The 20,408-nt window shown below is 36.1% G+C and overlaps 1 protein-coding gene across 5 annotated transcripts in view; it reads left to right on the top strand.

The window, feature by feature from the left end:
• Positions 1-20,408, top strand: part of GRIK2 (glutamate ionotropic receptor kainate type subunit 2) — a 781,170-nt gene that overhangs the window by 181,285 nt on the left and 579,477 nt on the right. The gene's annotated exons all lie outside the window — the stretch shown is intronic.

The following is a 20,408-nucleotide window of genomic DNA, read 5'->3' on the forward strand; positions in this document are numbered from 1 at the left end:
AGTTTTCTCACTCCATTTGGTGCTTGGCTGAGTTCTTTATCTCTTCATTTGATGTTTTAGGGTTTCAGGATTGTTGTATTCTCTGTTCAGCTTAGTTTTTTTGATCTTTGCTGTGGAGGGATGGCGTGGTACTTCTGCCTAGAGCGCCATTTTGCCCCCATTTTCCACAGGCTTCATTTCTTTCTGTGGATTTCTTGTGGGCATCCTCTTATTTTCTTTGCTAATATGACATCTCCCAAGTACATTAAGTTTTCTTTTTGGTCTTATACTTTACATTCTAGATGACTGTATCATAAAGAAACTCAATTCTCAAGTCATGTCTGTACAAGAAAAATAATAGTTTAGCTGTAGGTTTTTCTCACATCTTAAACCACCAGAATTTCTATGTAGGATCTCTGATTTTTAAAAAAGTGGCAGCAACTTTAGTTAGAGAACAGAAGTTAATTCCCTAGCCCAAGCTTCAGTATCCTAGCAGTAAAATGATGGGCGTTAGCTACTTGATTTCTAAAGTTTTAGGCAAGTCCAAGATTCATTGAATCATATTAAAGATTGGAGGATCAGTGTGCACCCATTGATATTTGGCCTTTGAATCTTGCCTAGCTGCCAAGAAATATTTACTTTCTTGGCAGCTTGTCATGAAAGGTCAGTACTTCTTGGCAGTTTTCACCTGATCCTTTAATATTCATTCAAGCATGGCTATTTTTTTGTGGTCAACGTTGTGGTCTGTGAAGATGTGCATTCTTTTGAAACTCCATCTTATAGGATTTTGAGTCTATTCTGACAATTTGTTTAGATCATTTAAGAAGACTGGTTGATAGAGCAAGTGTCAAATTAAGTTTAGACCTTTGTAGGAAATGGCAAAGAACATAATGTTTATTGCAATGTTGTAAGATGAAAATTTATGAGGAGGCAAACTTTAGTTAAATGCCAGGCCTTTCTGACAACTAGAATCATCCAAAATTGAAACTAACTGCATTTTGCAGTGTGGGTTGCCTATCAGTGGTTGTGTTCAAGAAGCACTATGTGTTTATGTGATGGATATTCTCAAAAACAGTGAGTGGGAGAACGGATTATTGTGTTTTAAGGTACATTCTAATTCCAAGTTTCTGTAAGTCCTGAATAATGTAATTTTATTGAACTGCTAGTGGGAATTTTGCTTGAGTAAGGAATCCATGAAGAATTAGGCTCAGAACATCTGTCTTTCTGAGCTAATGAATGGAAAATTAGTCCTGCTACTCTACAGTGATATATTAGAGCCATTAATAAGCCAGGGCTTCAGCACTGGCAATAGACATTGATATGACTAGTATAAGCAAGAAAAATAGATTCCTTGGAAGAACATCTATAGTTTTCAGAATTGAATGAAAAACTGAAATCAAGCCTTAGGGAAAGATGAAAACCATGACAGGTCTGAATCTCAACAGCAGAATTTGTGGACTATTAGTTGATGACTCAGTCTCAAAACCCTTCTGTCCTCCCCCTGAAATTATTGTCCTGAGATAATCTTTAAACCTCAAACCAAAAATATCCCCTGAGGTTTTCTTAAAACCAAACAATGGTTTAGTATTACTAGTCAAAAATGCCTGCATTGAGCATTATGCTCTTTTAAGAGCTAGCTATACAGGATCAAATTGACAACAGCAACTTATAATTAGATAGGAACCTTAGGGAGCCTTGAGTTTATGTTAATAGAAGAGGAACAACTCAGAAAAGGAGGGTGAGAATGGTTGCACAACTTGAAGAATGTAATTAATGTCACTTTATTGTACATGTAGAAATTGTTGAATTGGTGTATGTTTTGCTGTGAATATTTTCAACAACAACAACAAAATGAATGAAACAAAAACAAACAAAAAAAACACTTGTGTCCCTGTGTGTCTGTGCTCAACATTCAAATGCTCAAGAAAATAATCTGATGGGCCTAAATTAAGTCACAATACTTCTCTGGCCAGAGCAGAGAGTGGAGGAAGAGGTACGTGGAAGAGGAGACACAGGATACTGTTATCACCAGCCCCACCAGTATCAAGGTCTATATGAATACTGGATGAGAGTAGTATCATGAAGATGGGATGAGTCAGGAGTTACCTGTAAGAAAGGATTGTTGTTGTTGTTAAGTGCTGTCAAGATCTTATTAAAAGAACAGGATAGATGTGACAATGGGTGCTGGGAAGATTTTTAAAAAAATAATTTTATGTACTATTTCTGTCTCCCCAGTGGCCTCTAAACTCCTTGAGGGCAAGGATTGTGTCCTGTTCACTGCTGAATTTCCAGCCTCTGCTGCAGTACTTGGCACATAGCATTTTGTGTAGTAAATATTTGCTGAAAGAAAGAGTGAATGAATAACTGAATGAATTTAAATAATATAGCTGAGTTTATTCGACCACCTTCAATAGATGAAAAGGATACAATTTAGCAAGTCATTGACCCAGTGACTCTCAGAGAGTTATTAAAATGCATGCCAGCGCAGAGGGTTCACACTTTTATCTTATTCTTTCCTTTCCTTCCTTTTTTCTTTCTCTTTTGCTTTCTCCTGATACTTATTACTTATCTAGTCAGAAATCAGAAAGACAATTGACATTCTATTCCTTTGTTAACGGAACATAATTATACACAATGATATCGGGATGATAGCTATTCTGTTTGTATTCTCATAATGTTTAGCACAAGCAGACGGACTGTAAGACCTTTTTCCAAGGTCTTGGATTATAAGGTGTTTTTACTGTTTCCTGTGTTTCTAAGGAAACTGTCATAATCTAGTCTGTATCTGATTCTTTTTAAGCTTTGATGAGATCCAGTTCAAAAGTAGACATAATTGTAAATGATAATGAGCTTTGAGAAATTTTTCTTATAAATTCAAGAGAAAAAAAAGAGAGAGAGTGACAGAATCATAAGACAACTTCAAATACTGTTAACCAGGCTAAGAAACTGTTTTAGAAGTCAGAAAATAACTATCTTAAAAACAAATTGCATATATATCACGTTTATTATATCCATGTTTGAATAAATATCACAAACAACTCAGGGTCCTTTCCATTTCACAGGAACATTTATAATCTATATAAATGCTTCTATATCAATAAGAAACGTTTCTAAAAATGGTGACCATAGCAAGAAGACTGTGTTTGAGGCACCGAACCTAGAAGAAGCAGTACCATCTTCCTTTAAAATGCATTCCTCTCTGTCAGCAAATGTGCATAAAAGATAATAAAAACTCATTGCTGTCGAGTCAATTCCAACTCTTAGCGACCCTACAGGACAGAGTAGAACTGCCTCATAGGGTTTCCAAGGAGCTGCTGGTGGATTCGAACTGCCGACCTTTTAGTTAGCAGCCGAGCTGTTTACCACAGTGCCACCAGGGCTCCTAAATCTTCTTATATCGGAGAGGATAAGAAATGAAACAAATAATCATCGGGATGATACTCTCTGTTAATGAAGAACTACCTATATATTAATCCATGCAAGGAAAAAAAAAAAACTTGTATTTTATGGAAAATTCTAATCTCCTTTGTCAGTGCTTTTGTAATATATGCTCTGGAGCAGGTAAGCTCAAAGACATCTAAAATCCAAGCAAAAAAAAAAAAGTACAAAACTGGAAAATGATAGATTTCCTGTTTACTTGGAATAGATCAATCTTGTAAGCACCTGGAAGAACATCTAATGTAGGCAAAAATCAAAGTGAGTCCATGAGGAACACTTCTTGTTGGATTAATCTAATTTTCTTCTGTGACAGACTTAGTAGATCCATCAGAAGTCAGTTTCAGTATAACTTGCCTTAGTGAGGCTTTTCTTCTATACTGAACCACATCCCAGTTAATATTCTGGGAAATGTAAAACTTTCTACCAATAAGGTAAAGATTAGCAATGGTTTTGGCCAATGTGGACATTTCAAACAAATTGTACCAGAATGAACATCCAATATGGTGATACATAATCTCAACAATATCATCAAAAACAATAAACAATAGCAAACATTTATTTAGCCCTTACTATATGCTAGGCATGGTTCTATGTTATTAATGTGTGTTAACCCATTTAATTCTATTTTAGGGCAGCATCAGGTACTCTTTAAAGACATGGACTGCTGAGCCTGGGTTTAAACCTCAGCTCTGTCACTTAGCTTTGTGGCAATGGGCAAGTTATTCAACCTCTCTGTGCCTTGGTTTCCTCATGTGTGAAATGGGGATACTAGTTCTTAGCCATTAGAGTCGTTATGAGGATTAAATGAGTTATTTTCTATAAAGTGCGTAAACAGTGGCTGGCCGTCAGTCAGTGCTACATAGATTTTGTTAAATAAATAAAAATATAATCCAAACAATAAACGGTCAATTACAGTATAATGATTAACAGGAAATTGGCTAAAATATTGCTTTTAGTGATGAGCTCCAAACAACGCCTGGTAATACAAAAGGACTGAGTAAGCAGAATATCAGAAGAAGTGCTGCAGTCTCGGTGGGACACTGGTTGAGCATATGTCAAGAACACAGGGCTGTAATTACTTAAAATAAACAAAGACTAGGTTGCATTGATACAAGAGTGTCAAAACAGCACTGACACTATGTCGGTATTTTCACTCCTTTTAAAATATATTTATTCTGTTGTGACCAATTTAGTTTTCTCTCCCCTTTTTTCTTTCTCCCTTTCCTTTTTATTTCTCGTTTTATTATTATTTTTTTAAATTGTTGTTGGTTTTGTTTTTGGTTTGTGACTTTGGAGACACATGTATTACAAGGTTTTCTTGGCTATAATCTTTACAAAAGCAGATGGCCAGACCTGTTTCTTCCACTGGATGGGTTCAAACCATCAACCTTCAACCTTTTGGTTATCAGCCAAGTGCAAACCATTTATGTCACCCAGGGAAATTCTCCTTTATTTTTAAGAATAATTTGATAAAAAAGGAGATTACCCAGGGTAAAATACTAATAATGTCTTTTATTATTGAAAAATATACTGGAGAAAACTTAATAGAATTTGGATTGTTAGGTTATCTATAGAGGATATTCTGTATCCTAAACAGAATTCTAAAGCATACAGTTACACATTATTATTTAACACAAAGTAGAATGAGCTCTGCTTTTTGACTGACTGAACCCCCATAAGAGTCATGTTGTCCTATTGCTGTCCTTTACTCTCTGGAATGAACACTTGGCTTTGAACTTGTCTTGGAAGTAGGGGTACGTAAGTCATAATTTGTTCCACTCTGTAAGACGTCTAGCATTATTATGGATACTGTAGAAATCACCACTGCAGTGCTTCCCTCTACTCTCTCACCTCTCCATTATTATTTTATTTTGGACTGCATGCCAGTGATATCTTTCCCCTTTTTCAGCTATATGGACCTTTTTTTTCACATTCAATTAACTTTTACTTAGTGCCTCCTCAGGCCATGCTCTGTGCTCTTACGTACTTCAAATCATTTAATCTTCACAATAGCTCTTTGATATAGGTATCCTTCTGTTCATTTGCAGTTGGGGAAGCTGAGATTCAAAAATGTTGATTAACTTGCCCAAGACCATCCAACCAGTCAATTGTGGAGCTGAAATTCAAACCCTGTTCTTGTCACTGTTACAATCAGCAGATTTCTTCCAAACTTTCCCTTGAGCTCTGCTCAGTGGACAAATATGGAGAAGTTCCTCCAAATGTAGAGGGTTTGTCTGCTCTTTTGTAGAATAATGAAGATTACCATAGGGTGGCTCCCACGTGAATTTTCCATTTCTCTAAGTCATATGTTCAAAATTAAATACATATTTATTCATCTCTGCCATTCTTTTCTTTCTTCCCCTGAAGTCTCACCTCTCTTGAACCTTCTAAGACAACTTCTCAAATTGTTCTTTAATTTTAGATTATGTAATTTCTTATTATGTGTTCCTCAAATTTTCGAGGAAATGTGCCTAATCAGGTTTGTGCATCATGTTTATCCTGTGGATTTATGTATCCCAGTGTAAGACTGAATGCTCTGGGGGATAGAAGTATGCCATTCTGAGAAACAAGACCTCAATAAAAGTGAGGTTTCACCTGGGTTTATAGAAACCTTTATGAGAACATATATAACATTATGTAATAATGAAATGTGTGAGTGTGCTTATTTTTAAATTTGTGTTTCATAAACACTTGATTTGTTTTGGGTAGACAAGAAAATATATACTATGAATTTGTAAAATAATAAGTAAGTATAGTGCAACTGTGTGTACTCCTGTTTCATACAAGCAACTTTTTCTCTTCATTTAGCTAAGATTTTAATTTTGAATTAATCTAAGATACTGGAACCACAGTTATATTGCTCTTTTAAACAACACACTTTGATGTCTTAAGATATATTTGGATTTTATAATTATCCTTTCCAAATTATACTTTATTATATTTCTTATTTTTGACTCCTCAACTCCTTTCTGTTTTCATGAGATCAGAATTCTTGCTTATCTGGCCTGCCATTTCATTCTGAATACTTTTTATATATTTTTTTATTATTTTACTTTATTTATTTATTAATTTTTTGGTGAAAAAATGCACAGGAAAAGATACACAATTTCAACAATTTCTACATGTACAATCCAGTGACAGTGATTATATTCTTTAAGTTATACAACCATTCTCACTATCCTTTTCAGCATTATTCCAACCTCAACATAAGTTTACTGCCCCTAAAATTCTCATCTAAACTTTCAAGTTGCTGTTGTCAATTTGATCCCACCTAGATAATTCCTTAAAAGATCACAATCCTCAAGGCAGACATACTTTACTAATTAAACTATCATTTGGTTCAAGGAGGACTTCAGGGGATAGTTTTGGTTTGAGGTTTAAGGTTTAAAGATTATCTTCGGATAATAGTTTTGGAGATTCATTCAATCTCACTTGCTCATTGAAGTCTGAATTTCATTGAGAATTTGAAATTCTGTTCCATATCCGCCACCCTTTTGATTAGGATGCTTTTGTAGAATTGGGGAAGGAAATGGGATGCATGTCTGGTTGCCTCCATCAACAACTACCACCTATGCCATGAGACCAGAAGAATTGGATGGCACCTAACTACCATTACTGAAGGTTTTGATCAAGATTCTCTAGAAGAATATTGTTCTGAATATTTTTAATGCAAAGATTATTCCAGATTTCTATTCTCCTGAGCCCAGTGTTTCATCCTTCTCTCCCATACAGATGAATCTACTAAAATCTCTATACTACTTAAGTAATGTATTACATGTACTTTTCGTGGTTATTCACATTTGGATGGCAAGCTCTCAAAGAGAATATGTTATTTTTGTTCACTTATGCTATAGGCAAGAGTGATACTGAGCTATGATGACAAATAATATGCACAAGAAAAAATTTGAGGGACTAAGGTCACTGTGAGTCTCGATGGCAGTGGGTTTGGTTTGGTTTTTGAGCAACTTTATTATTAAAATGAGAGTATTTTATAAAATATTGCCGTTCCCTCAAAAATGAATTCAAACAAAGAATGATAAATATTTTTGTCCTGAACCAAATCTTCTCACTTCAAACACTGCAGAATAATCTCCTCTAATGATTAACCTAAGGAGCCCTAGTGGCACAACAATTAAGTACTTGGCTCATAACCAAAAGGTCCATGGCTTGAACTCACTAGCCGTTCTGCAGGACAAAAGATGTGGCGATGTGCTGTCATAAAGATTAAAGCGTAGGAAACCCTATTTGGCAGTTCTACTGTGTCCTATTTGACTATGAGTTGGAATCAACTCAATGGCACACAACAGCAACAATGATTAACCTGATGCCCTTAGAAGCATTGACAGTTTATATTGGTCTTTGAGAATTTTCCATATCATAACCCTAATTTGTCTTAACTTTTCTATTAAGTATTAAGATCTCTAAGGGTCTTCTGCATATTCTGAGGGCATTGTAGCATAGCAGCTAAGAGCAAATACTAGCATCAAACTGCAGGTGTTAAGTCCTGGTTTCACCACTTATCAGCTATGTGACCTTTGGCATATTTTTTTGTGTGTGTATGCGATTTAAGTGAAAGTTTACAATTCAAGTTAGTTTCTCATACAAAAATTTACGTACACATTGTTATGTGACCCTAGTTGCTCTCTGTATACTGTGACAGCACACTCCTCCTTTCCACCTCGGATTTCCCATGTCCATTCAACCAGCTCCTGACCCTTTCTACATTCTCATCTCACCTCCAGACAGGCGCTGCCCATTTAGTCTCATGTATATACTTGAGCTAAGAAGTACACTGTTCACGAGTATCATTTTACATCCCATAGTCTAGTCTAATCTTTGTCTGAAGAGTTGGCCTCGGGAATGGTTTTAGTTTGGGGCTAATAGAGAGTCCAGGAGCCATGCCTTCTGAGCCTTCCCTCCAGTCTCAGTCAAACCATTAAGTCTGGTCTTTTTACTAGAATTTGAGTTCTGCACCCCACTTTTATCCTGCTACGTTTGGCGTATTTTTAAATCTTTCTGTGCCACGCTTTCAGAGGCTAATAGTAGTTCTTAGTATGCAGAATTGTTTAGTGGATTTAATAAGTAATGTATGTTAAGGAATATAGAGCATTGCTGACACATTGCTAGTGCTACATACATTTTAGTTAATATGGTTCTGTGATATTATTTTATTATCTCCTGAATCAAACTGTTTGATAGTTTCATAGTTCTATACATTCTTGGGCCTCATTCACACCCTTTTTCTCTGTTTTCCTTTAACTCTCATCGATTTTTGCTTTTCTAGCTCATGTTTTATTATTTGGAAATAAACACTTGTAATCTATATTATTGTATTTTTCTTTCTCTCCTGCAACATATAAAATTAGTAAAAGTAGAGCACGAGCTTAATATTCTAATTACCCTCTCCAAATTACAAACATCTCTTAGTCTGCTGCATGGTGTTGGGTGCATTGCCTGTTAGCAGTTTCTTTCATCATTATCATCATCAACATATAATGATCATCATGATCATCATCTTATCATATGTAACATTTATTGAGTGCTCAGGACCTGTCAGGAACTAGTAGTGTAAGCACTGTATATCTACTGAATCATTTAATCTTCACAATAATCACACGATGGAGGTAATGTTTTCTTCCTCATGTTGCATATAAGGAAGCTTTGTAGGAGTGTAGTCACTCCTGTTTTTTTCTTACTTTTGCATTGCCTCAGAGTACCCACGATGGCTGAAATATCCCCTTATAGATGATCCATGGTCCCTTCTCTCCTGTGAGCACTCAGAAGATAGCAAATGGCCATTGAGAGGATGATTGTATGTTCATCATTTTCCTTACAACAATTTTAAGGATTAATTTAGGGGAAATTAAGAGTGTCCAACACTTGAGCAAATCGATCAGTCTGATTGGTTTTGACAGGTTCTAAATTAGAGAGAGAAGCATATACAGCATGAGTTGTCACATAGAATGAAAACAAATTGCTGTGTGGGATTTCATGTAATGCTTTCTGGGATGATCAAATGATGGAGGCCCAGCAATGATGAATTGAGAGAAAAGATGGTCTCTAGTACTGCTCTGTTGTAGCTGGGGCAACCTGGTGGGGTGGGAGGAGAAGGCTTGGCACTTCACAGGGACAGAAGCTTGAATGGATTTTGCAGGTGGTTTTGTGCTAGTTCATGGTGAGAAGATTGGCAGATCATTCCTTTGGCTCTTTTAGTTCCATTCAGGTTAGAGGTGACACTATATATCTGCTGGCAATATACAGTCGATGACATTGCTCACCTTGCCAATATTCTTCCAGTTCACATTATAATGTTTTTATTTACTTTTCAGCTGATTTCAGTACATCAAAGTTCTTTTATTTTTTCTTAAATTTTAGAGAGTCCTTTTATGGATGAAATAGCCTTGATTGATGTTATGAATCTGCCATGAAAATGCTTGGGTAAGAATAGGTTCTTAGATGATTGCTTTTGTTTGACTTAAAACACCGTATGCAGTATTTTAGACCAAAATAATAAAAGCTAACATTTCCTGAGTGGTTACTAAGTGTCAGATACTGCTTTAGGTTCTTTGTGTAGCTGAGCAGAATTTGCAGCCAAGCCTCTGTCTCCAAAACTCATGCTCATAACCATGACACCACCTCATTTTTTGTATAATTGTATAATCATCTCTAGGGAGGGAGTTTCATTACAAACTATTTTCTGTAGCTATCAAGCACAAAAAGCCAGAAATTCTTCTGCAAAGACATACAAAATTATAACTTGAAGTTGTTTTTCTATGTCTTCTGCTTTTTACTAGTTTGAGAATAAGAGACCTAAGTTTTTATCTTAATCAGTAACATTGAAATACAGTAAATGGAATCTGCGGTGGCAGCTGTGTATTCTCACTTTGACTAGAAAACTACATTCACTGATATATTTTTAATCTTTGGAAAGAAATCTATTGTCCGTTATAGCTGCTACTGCTCTGAACCCTTTCGATAATTGTCCATGTGAGAGTCTGTTCTTTCTTCTTTGGGAAAATAACAATGGCATACTGTACTTCACAGGTGCAAAAATGAAATGATTTGCTCCATCATTTAGTTTGCTTAATTTACAGCTTTTTATGTTTAATTATGCCTATTGTTCATAGATTGGATATTGAGATCCAACAAAGATGATATTTTGAATCAGCTTTGTAATGTCATTGAGTAGGTCTTACACTGTAGGGTACTTAAATCTTTTCTTCAGTTGCGACAGTTTGGATATCCTCAGGGGTTCTGCACCGCCTTCAATTATGCCAGCTGTCTGAATGTGGAATATAAAACTATTACAGTAGGGAATTAAATATTATTTGGCCCAATTTTACCTGTCTCGTCAGAAGTGAATAGTATGTGCCTGTATGTGCAGTAAAAGTAGACAGATGCAGCGTATGCAAATGTACTGGAGGTACAGTTTTCCTTTGAAAGCGTTTATAATTTGGAGAGAACACCCATCTGGCACTATCAGTTGAGTAACCTTGGGTAAGGTTCTTCACTTCTCTGGGTTTCTATTCCCTTACCTATTAAATGAGAGGGTTATTCTAAATCCTTTGGAAACTATTTGGGGTAGAATCTTGTATGTTTTAAGACCTTGGGAATGTTATTGTTCTCACCTCTCTGCCCTTTCTGCCCTGATGACCTGAGGAAGTCTCAGGTCAGCACTCACGTAAGGCTCACCTCTGGACCCTACAGTTTTCCTGGGAATGGACAGCTGTAGCCAAATCACTTTAATCCAAACTTCTTCCTACCCTGCTTCCCTTGGAGGTGCATGTCTCCCGAGAGCTCATCTAGAAATTATTCAAAATGAAATTTATAAGAATACAGGCAGTCCCCGGGTTACAAGTGAGATCTGTTCCTAAGTGTGTCTTTAAGTCAAATTTGTAGGTAAGTTGGAACAGGTGTGTACGGTTCTTCTTTAGTCATTCTTCAGTGCAAGAAAAGGCTCCAAGACTTTTCAATGATTTAAAAGCTGCATGTGCAGCAAGTGAAGGTGATTGTGATGAAGAATTTGTTACAAGTAGGGCTTGGTTCAGTCATTTTAAAGTGAGGGCAAATTTATATAACATTAAAGGGCAAGCACGAGTTATCTGTGAGTCGAATGTTCGTAACCTGGGGACTCACTGTATAGGGCTTTTCGTTTTTGGACTGGTGCAAAGCAAGCTTCTAGCTGACTGTTCAAGGTGTGGTTCTTGTTTGGAAGAGCTTCACATGCTATTTGAGATAGGTGGCTTAGTGGTATTCTTGGCTCTGGAGAAGTGGGAGTAGTCACCTTTGTGAGCTCTTAAAACCTGTTCTAATCTACCTCTGAATGCCATTCTAGGTTATGGATAATTATTATACCATTTCCTTTTATCACTATCCACAGACATGGGAAACGTGGGGATTGGGAACAGGGAACAAAATTTTAGTGGTGTAAAAAGACACTGTGGGGACATTTATGGTCTAGAAGCCTAAATCTTGTCTGAGTTACTGGACATGGTTATATAATGGATGTGGCTGAATTTCAGTTATTTTCATTCATTAATTTAATAGGCAAGAGTTTGTTGTACACCCAACATTTGCAAGACATTGTTTTAGGCCCTGGGAACGCAGTAGTGAATGAGACAGACAAAACCTCTGACCTGATAAGACTTACACTAATAAAAGTTTAGCACTGAGAGGTGAGCTGACTTTCACCCAAGCATCATCTTTATGCCTACTTCTGTAATTCTTACTTTCAATTTGCTCTCTCTCTTTTTTTTTTTTTTTGTTATTGGAATTCCATCTTTCCACAATAGCCAAATAGAACAGTAAATACTGACATGATATACAAAACTTAATTATGTAGTGACCTTTTACTTTCTGATAATGGGGCAAAGGTTATGAGCTGAAAAGATTAGCATGAATCTTCAGCATCAAGCACAGAGCCTGATCTAAGGTAGTAAGCTAATAATAAAGGAAAAATATTGGACAAACTTGAATTTTGGTCTGTCAGCAGGGTGGGTAGTGGTGGGGTGTGACTGGGGACTAAGGTAGCCATATATGGTTTTCTTACAGTATCATGGCTAGAGGGTAGGAGAGAGGGACTACCTACTTATGTTTTTTAAAAGAGAAGGCCTCAGAAGTAGGAGCAAATTCATCGGCACATTGCAATAAATTTAGAAACCCACACATTTATTCCTCTAATTTTACATTTGAAGAAATTTTGAGCCTAGAGATTTTAAATGACTTTCCAAAATTATACAGAAAGACACTGAGCAGTTTTTGGTGCTGGAGGGTTGAGATGGTGGGATTTGGCATCCTCAACTTTTTAGTTTCCTAGAGGAGTCCTGAACTTTAACGCAGAGGCTCCCCATTCCTTGCTTTTTCCCTCTAGACATATATTATGGGTCTCATGAGGCATGTCGTTATTGTTGTTAGTGGCTGTCAAGTCAATTCCAACTCATGGTGACCCCATCTGTGGAGAGTAAATCTGTTCCATAGGGCTTTCAAGGCTGTGACCTTCTCAGAAGCAGATTGTCAGGCCTGTCTTCAGAGGCGCTTCTGGGTAGGTTTGAACCACCAACTTTTGGCTAATAGTGAGTACTTAAGCATTTGTGCTACCTGAAAACTCCTTCATGAGTCATTATCTCCTGCTTATGCTTAGGCTGAGTTTTCTCAAAGTCAAATCTTGTAGATCCCCTCTCCTACCCCTGTATTATTTCTTCAATTTCTAGGGGGTAAATAATAGGAGGGTTAGAGAAGATAATAATTAGAAGTTCTTGAAGAGTGGTTCCTCCCCATCAAGGAACTGCTCCTGCTCCTTTTTGGTATTATGCATGGCTGGGAAATTTCGGGAAGTACAGTTAGTTTTGTTGGCCTTTGGGATGCTTCACTGCATGCAGTGTGGCACTAATCACATTGCTCTGCCCAGCACAGATGTGCCTAACCTGCTGTCCGTACACCTGAGAATTGGATAGGTGATGTGCTCAGCAGTCCATTATAAGCTTATTCCTCTAGGCACTTTGGAAGCTACTTAGGAAAAAACCTCTCCTGCCACCTGAGGCTTCTTTTTACTGATTCATTGTTGTTCATAGATGATCAGTAGGAAACACTCTCGAAACACTCTGTCTTAAGTTCAAACTGTTGGGCTTTGGTAAGTTTGGGCAGTGCTGCACAGCAGCATGCTCTTTAGCTTCCACTTGTGATCATATTGGAAATATACATGATCAAATTACTTACAGCTCAAAGTTATCCCAGTGCATATTTCATCCTCAGTCATTCAACAGTCTAGGTCAGGTCTCTGTCAGGCACCAGAGGGAAATAGAAAATGTGTTTTAAAATGTCTCACATTTTAGGAAAGGAGACAGAAAAATAAATCAATTGAAATATAATGTAATAAACACCATAGGTATAATATGATATGACTATAAATGTTCATAATGATTGCCCTTTTCCATCAGGAAGTGGGTAAATTTTTCTCGATTATCAATGATCAAATTTTCAAGTATCAAATTCATCATAGAAAGAGTTCCTTCCAAATGTGTTAATGGAAGGTATATGTTTCAGTTTCTAGAATTGTTTATTACAAATATTTTACTTTCTAGAAATTTATGATTGGTGAGGAATTATTGTGTTTAAAACTCTCTGTTATAACCCCAGCATTTACAGCAGTTTCTGGCACCTAGTAGATGCTCAATAAATATTTATTGGCTAAATGGATTCTTTTATATAACTACAGTGAGTTTAAACCCAAATGCAGTTTGGCCATTAGATAAGGGCATTGACTTGGTCTGTGCACAGAACTAATAAGGCCAAGGTCAAAGTTTTCCTCCTTGTATGAGCAAGTTAGATTTGTGTCATGGAAGGCAGCAGGGCCAAGGTATCTAGGAATTCAGTTAAAAGAGCAGATTCTGCAGGCCAGAGATCAAATTTCAGAGAATTGGAAGGAACCACAAGGTACCAAAGTCAAAGTAATAAGAACAAAGGTAAGAGCCAGAACGGGCTTTAAACCTCGTCAGGCGAAGCCCTGAATCTCAGAGCTCAGCTTGTGCTTACTGGCCTATATCACGTTCCCAGGCGACTGCCTACCAGCAGGCACAGCTACCACTATGGACAGGTATTGTTTGGGCCACCTCTGTGTCCATAGCTGGCTGGATTAGAGTGGGCTTCTGATCCAAGGGCAGCCAACCCATTCTTCTATGCCTAACCTGGCATCCTCTATACCTGATCTGGCATTTGAGTTGTGAGTATCAGAGCCCTACTTTCAGAAACCTGGGAAACAGAACAAAGCCATTAGCAGAAGTTTCTGAATCAGAAAGTCATGGCTGACATTATGAGGGAGTAGTAACCGCAAGAAAAAGAACAGAAAGTTATGCAAGAATTGGGGAGAACCAACGTGAAAGAGAGACGCAGACACAGAGGGACAGGGTTGCTAAAGCTTCTTCTGAAAGCCTTTTTATTTTCAGCTCCTGTGTCCTTAGAATTATCCCCACCACCCCTGCTACCACACATACACATGCTCACACTCAAGAATTTTGTTTTTTTAAGGATAACTTAAGCATATTTTTTGTTCTTTGCAACCCACTCAAAGAGCCAATTAAAATAGTCACAAATGGTAGTTTGTTGCGGTTGGAGTCGTTAGGTAAATGAATCAAGAGAATGTGTGGGTTGGAGCATTTTCACCACTATTTATGGAAGAAAACCACTCAAACCTTTCCACAGATGCTCTCTGTCCCAATATTTACCCCTGCCTGGGCTAGGTGGTCTCCCTAAGCTGCCCTTCAAACTCTGTATACATCATTGTTTAGGGCAATCAAACTCTGTATACATTACAATCAGGGTCATTAGTATAGTGTTGAAATTATCTCTTAATGAGACTGTATGTGTGCATTCCCAACTACACTCTAGTCTCCTAGGGGATAAGATTGTGAATTATTTATTGTTCCAGTCTTAGTGATCACCACGATACCACAAAAATGCCTGGCATGGAGTGTATTCTTGATGCATGTTTATAGAGTAAAACTATACCTGTCCAATTATGATACGTAGTGATTTGAGCTTTGAATTTTTTTTCCAAATCAACCATGTTAATATGTAGCCACTTGAAAGTGAATGGATAATATGTGATGGGGCTAGGGTATTAAATGAGTGATCTTACGTAACTGGATAGAAAAGACAAGAAAAGAATTCAACAATCAGGTACAATTCAATTTGATTCCTGCATCATTCCTGATCATCTTTTTGTCTCATAATAGAAAGTTATGATTGAGAAAAAACTGCAATAAAGATGAAAGTATGCTGTTGAGAATATTTTTACCATTTGCTGATGAGTTTTTGTGTTCCCTTCCACCATAGGGCTTGGTATTTGGATTTTACTTTTTCCTTTATGGTAACCTCTTTTGTTTTTATACTAGTGACTCAAAACAAAAGTCCTATCAGCCTTCAAGCTAAATGCGTTCTTCACACAAGTGATTGGGCTATGCAGAGGTGTGCTATGAGTAGAGCTAGTTGTAATTACAGGGTCCTTGGGAAGGTTAGTGGAGCATTTCACATTGTGGCAAGCAGCATGCCTGTGATGGCTCTCTTGATTTTCAGAAAACATCTGGCTCAGTAGTTCTTGGCTGTTCTTTTCAATGTCAAGTTTGACATATTTGCATTCTGAGACATGTAGATATTTTAGAGTAACTCCTATATCCAGAGGTATTTGGACTTAAAGGTTAGTCAGGAGAAGGACACATCCAGAACAGAAAATTTTCATATAAAATTTTATGTAAATAATCTTTCTATTGGATACATACTTTCATTTAAGAAGAACATGTATACAACATATGTTTTTAAATCTAGAACTATAATATTTTTAAAACCTCAAAGTGTGAATTAAATTTAACTCAATGTTATTTTTTAAACTGCAGTTTCATGAATCAATAATCTATAATGTAAAAACAAACTTTAATAAATGTTCATTTTGACTGCATTACTTGATTTGATTTTTTAATCCAACTATTTCTGTTGAGGTAAATACAAAATATAAACATTGGTAATTGTTATGGATTGAATTATGCCCCCCAAAACTGTGCCCGCTTGGCTAGGCCAGGATTCCCAGCATTGTGTGATTGTCCACCATTTTGTCATCTGCTGTGATTTTCCTATGTGTTGTAAATCCTACTTCTATGCTGTTAATGAGGCAAGATTAGAGGCAATTATGTTAATGAGCAGGATTCAATCTACAAGATTAGGTTGGTCCCTGTGCTGAGAAGCTTCTAGACCAGAGGAAGATTGATCATAAGGACCTTCCTCTAGAGCCGATAGAGTAAGAAAGGATTCCCCTGGAGCTGGCACCCTGAATTTGGACTTCTAGCCTTCTAGACTATGAGAGAATAAACTTCTGTTTGTTAAAGCCATCCACTTGTGGTATTTCTATTATAGCAGCACTAGATAACTAAGACAGTAATGAATGGAGAATTTGGACATCCAAATGGGGAAAAATAAGTGACTAACCATTGGAGGTTTATGTATTAATATGATAAAGAAAACCAAAATAAATTATGATTGAAAAAAAAACCAAACCTGTTGCCGTCAATGAAGCATTAAATGCTGAAGTTTCCAGTACTTGATTACAATCCTTAATGCTAGCATTTCATCAGTAGGTACTTGAATAAGTACATTTTTATTTTTAATGATATGTATATTGCAAACATATCTCCAAATTGCAAACATCTATGTATCTCCATGCATGCTAATCATAAGGACATGACCTTTTTGAAAGTCATCCAAAGGTATTTTTTCTAAAGACCATTCTAATAATAAAAAATTTAATCTCCTCATTTAGTTTCTCTACTTTTATTAGCCGTTATAACTAATATCATAGAATTTTTTTAAAGTTTAAAAGTCAAATATTATTATCACTCTACTTGATATATTAGTAATATTTTAAAACTTGTTTTGCAAAATTAATAGAGCATTCTTTCATATGTACTTGATTTTTTAAAAAATTCAATTATAGAAGAAACTTGTAAGAAGGAAAATAGTGGAGCTATAGGAAGCCATCACTGATAACCATAGCTGTCGTTTATTGCGAGCTTATTCTGTGCCAGACACCTTATTAAATGCTTTATATGCAACAGGTTGTGTAATCTTTACAACAAACCTGTGAGATTAGTGCTATTATCCCCCTTGCACAAAAAAGGTAATAGGTGTGGACAGTTTAAGCATCGTGCCAAGATTACTTGGTAAATGATGGATTGAGTATTCAGACAGGTCTCTTTAAATCCAAATCTCAGGCTTTTAACCATTAAAATCTATTTTAGGAACCTGATTCATGCTGATATTTTGAGGAAGATAAATGATATGATAAGTTTGTAGTACTTTATGATTGATTAGAGAAAAAAGCTATTTGTGTCATTAGGGTTTGAAAAAATATTTCTATAGAATTTCTAAATTATTTATTATTTTATATATATGCATTTATGTTTTTAAAATGTTTTATTCTCTGTATGCTTAAACCAAATTTTCTAGAGAAACTGGTTTAAGTGTTTGAAAAGTTGGCTTGTAATCAATACAGTCAAATATAGTAAATTTATATTTATGTTTATAATATAACATTGGCTGTTAGTGATTTTTTTTCCTAGATTGCTACTCACCTGAAATTTCTTGCACTTTAGAGTACTCCAGTATGATGAAAATTAAAGGTGCTAATCCTGAGTTTAACACAGAATAAGATCCTGAAGCATCCTTTATGGCAAAGATAAAGTTAAGATTCATCTAGTTTTGGTGCTAAGTGCAATTTAAAAAGAAAAAGCCTTCGTGGTAATTAGCAAACCAGATTATATTAACTCCCTATCAGGTGAGGTGTTTTGTTAACCAAACACTAATTATGTATAACAAAGATATTAAGATTTATTATTATGCTATTATTATTTAGCTATTTAGTATTATTATGCAGTTTAGAAATTTTAAGTATATATGTATCTTCAATAAAATGGAGTTTTTTTGTTTCTAAATTATACAGTCACGTAGCCTTCCTTAATTCCCCATCCTATTTTTTTCATATTTATTTCTAACTCCCACCTTCATGTTCACCAAGAAGACAGAAGCCACTCAATAAGAAGTTTTTTAATTTTTCTCATACAACAGAAAATTTCTAATGTGACTCTTCCTCTCCTTTTACCTTCTAATCAGAGGAGGAATGATTCCTACTCATTTTCAATACTTCCTCTTCATGTACCTGCAGGCTTTGTATCTCTCCCTTCCTTATCTTTCTCCATATCACACAATTATGCTTATTATTTCATTTCTCAAATATCTTTTCTTAGTTTAAAAATTTGCTTAAGATCTCCCTATCCTTAAAATCCTTTTCTTAAACTTACTTCCCCCTGAAGTTACTCTGATCTCTCAATTGTCCTTTGGTATCAAAACTGTAGACATAGTGATCTGCAGTTTTTGTGTATAATTACTACCCAGTCATTCCTTAATCCTTTATTATCTGGATTCTTCCCACAGCACTACAATGCAATCTTCCAAAGGTCATCACTTCTCTCTAAATAGCCAAATCCAGCTTCCTATTCTCAGTACTCATCCTACTTAACCACTCAAAAACCTGTAGTATTACTGTCCATCCAACCATTCCACATTCAATAAACATTCTTTAGCAGCCCATTATGTGCTAGGCCTTGGGTTTGGAAGATGAATAAGCTCCATGAACCTGAAGTTCTCACTTTAAAGGGGAGGACAGATGTGAAAACAGTGATGATACAGTGAGATGAATAATACGGATGTGTGCCAAGTAAGACATTGGGGGGCAAAGAGTGGGGAAGATTTCATAGAGGAAGTGGTATTTGAAAGAATTACTGGGTGGGAATTCTAGGCAGGTTAAATAGTACAAGAGACACGGAGTTGGGAACAAGCACAGCATGTTTTGGAAATAGTGAGTATGGTTAAATCTTATAATGCCTGGGAATGGGGTAGAGGCGGGTGTAATGGTGGGAAATTGGAAACAGTTCAGGGCCAGATTGTACAGATTTAAAACTTCTTTCCATTGCCTCTTTTCCTTCCTTTGCTGCTTCCCATTTTTCAGACTGTCCCCTCAAGAATAGCTCTTCCATCTTATTGACTTATTCTACACCCTGCCCCAGGTGATGTTATCTACTTCCTGTATTCAGCCATTAAATTATGCACATGCAGTTTACTACCATCTGTATTCCTAACCTCTTCTGAACTCAAGATGTGAATTTTCATCTCTTGCTGTGTGTCAATTCTTCTCAAATCAAATATGGTGAAAATTTTAAAATGTGTTTAATCTTAAAACTCTTTTCCTATATTGTGTATCTCATTCAATGATTGTCGACTTCCTTTTGGTTATCTACAGGAGGTATTATATTAATTTTTCCTTTCTCCCTCTGAATAACCCCTGACATTCAATTAGTCATTGTACCAAAATACTGTTTGTCTAACCCCTATTTTTATACTTATCTAGTTCATGCTATATATTTTTTACCTAAACTATTGTCTAAGTCTTTTAACACTTATTTTACTACTTGTAGCCTCTTCTTTAATTCATCTTTTATACCAGAGTTAACAACATGAAACTATACAAAATGTAGTTTAAATCAGTTAGCTATTCTTCCATATTATTCCATATCTACAGAATAAAACTCAACTTTGACATGGTCTAGTTCAGAGACTCTTCATAATTTTGCTGGAAATTAATTCCCTGCATGACTGCCCTTACTCCAAATTCCATGAATTCGCTGAACATGCTCTTTCACTCCCCTTAGTATATGCTTGTGCAATTAACTCAATATTTATTATGTACACCTTCTTGCCTCACTTCCTATTAATATATGTTGTTATTAGCTGCTGACAAGTTGGCCCCTGGTTTATGATGACCCCATGCACAATCATACAAAACTACCTGATTCTGTGCTGCTCTCATGATTGGTTTGTGACTCAGACCTTAGTAATATGTTGGGTTTTCATTGGCTAATTTTTGAAAGTAGACCACTAGGCCTTTGTTCCTA

The sequence above is a fragment of the Trichechus manatus genome, unplaced genomic scaffold (genome assembly GCF_000243295.1).
Source record: "Trichechus manatus latirostris isolate Lorelei unplaced genomic scaffold, TriManLat1.0 scaffold00017, whole genome shotgun sequence".
NCBI classification, from domain to species: domain Eukaryota; kingdom Metazoa; phylum Chordata; class Mammalia; order Sirenia; family Trichechidae; genus Trichechus; species Trichechus manatus.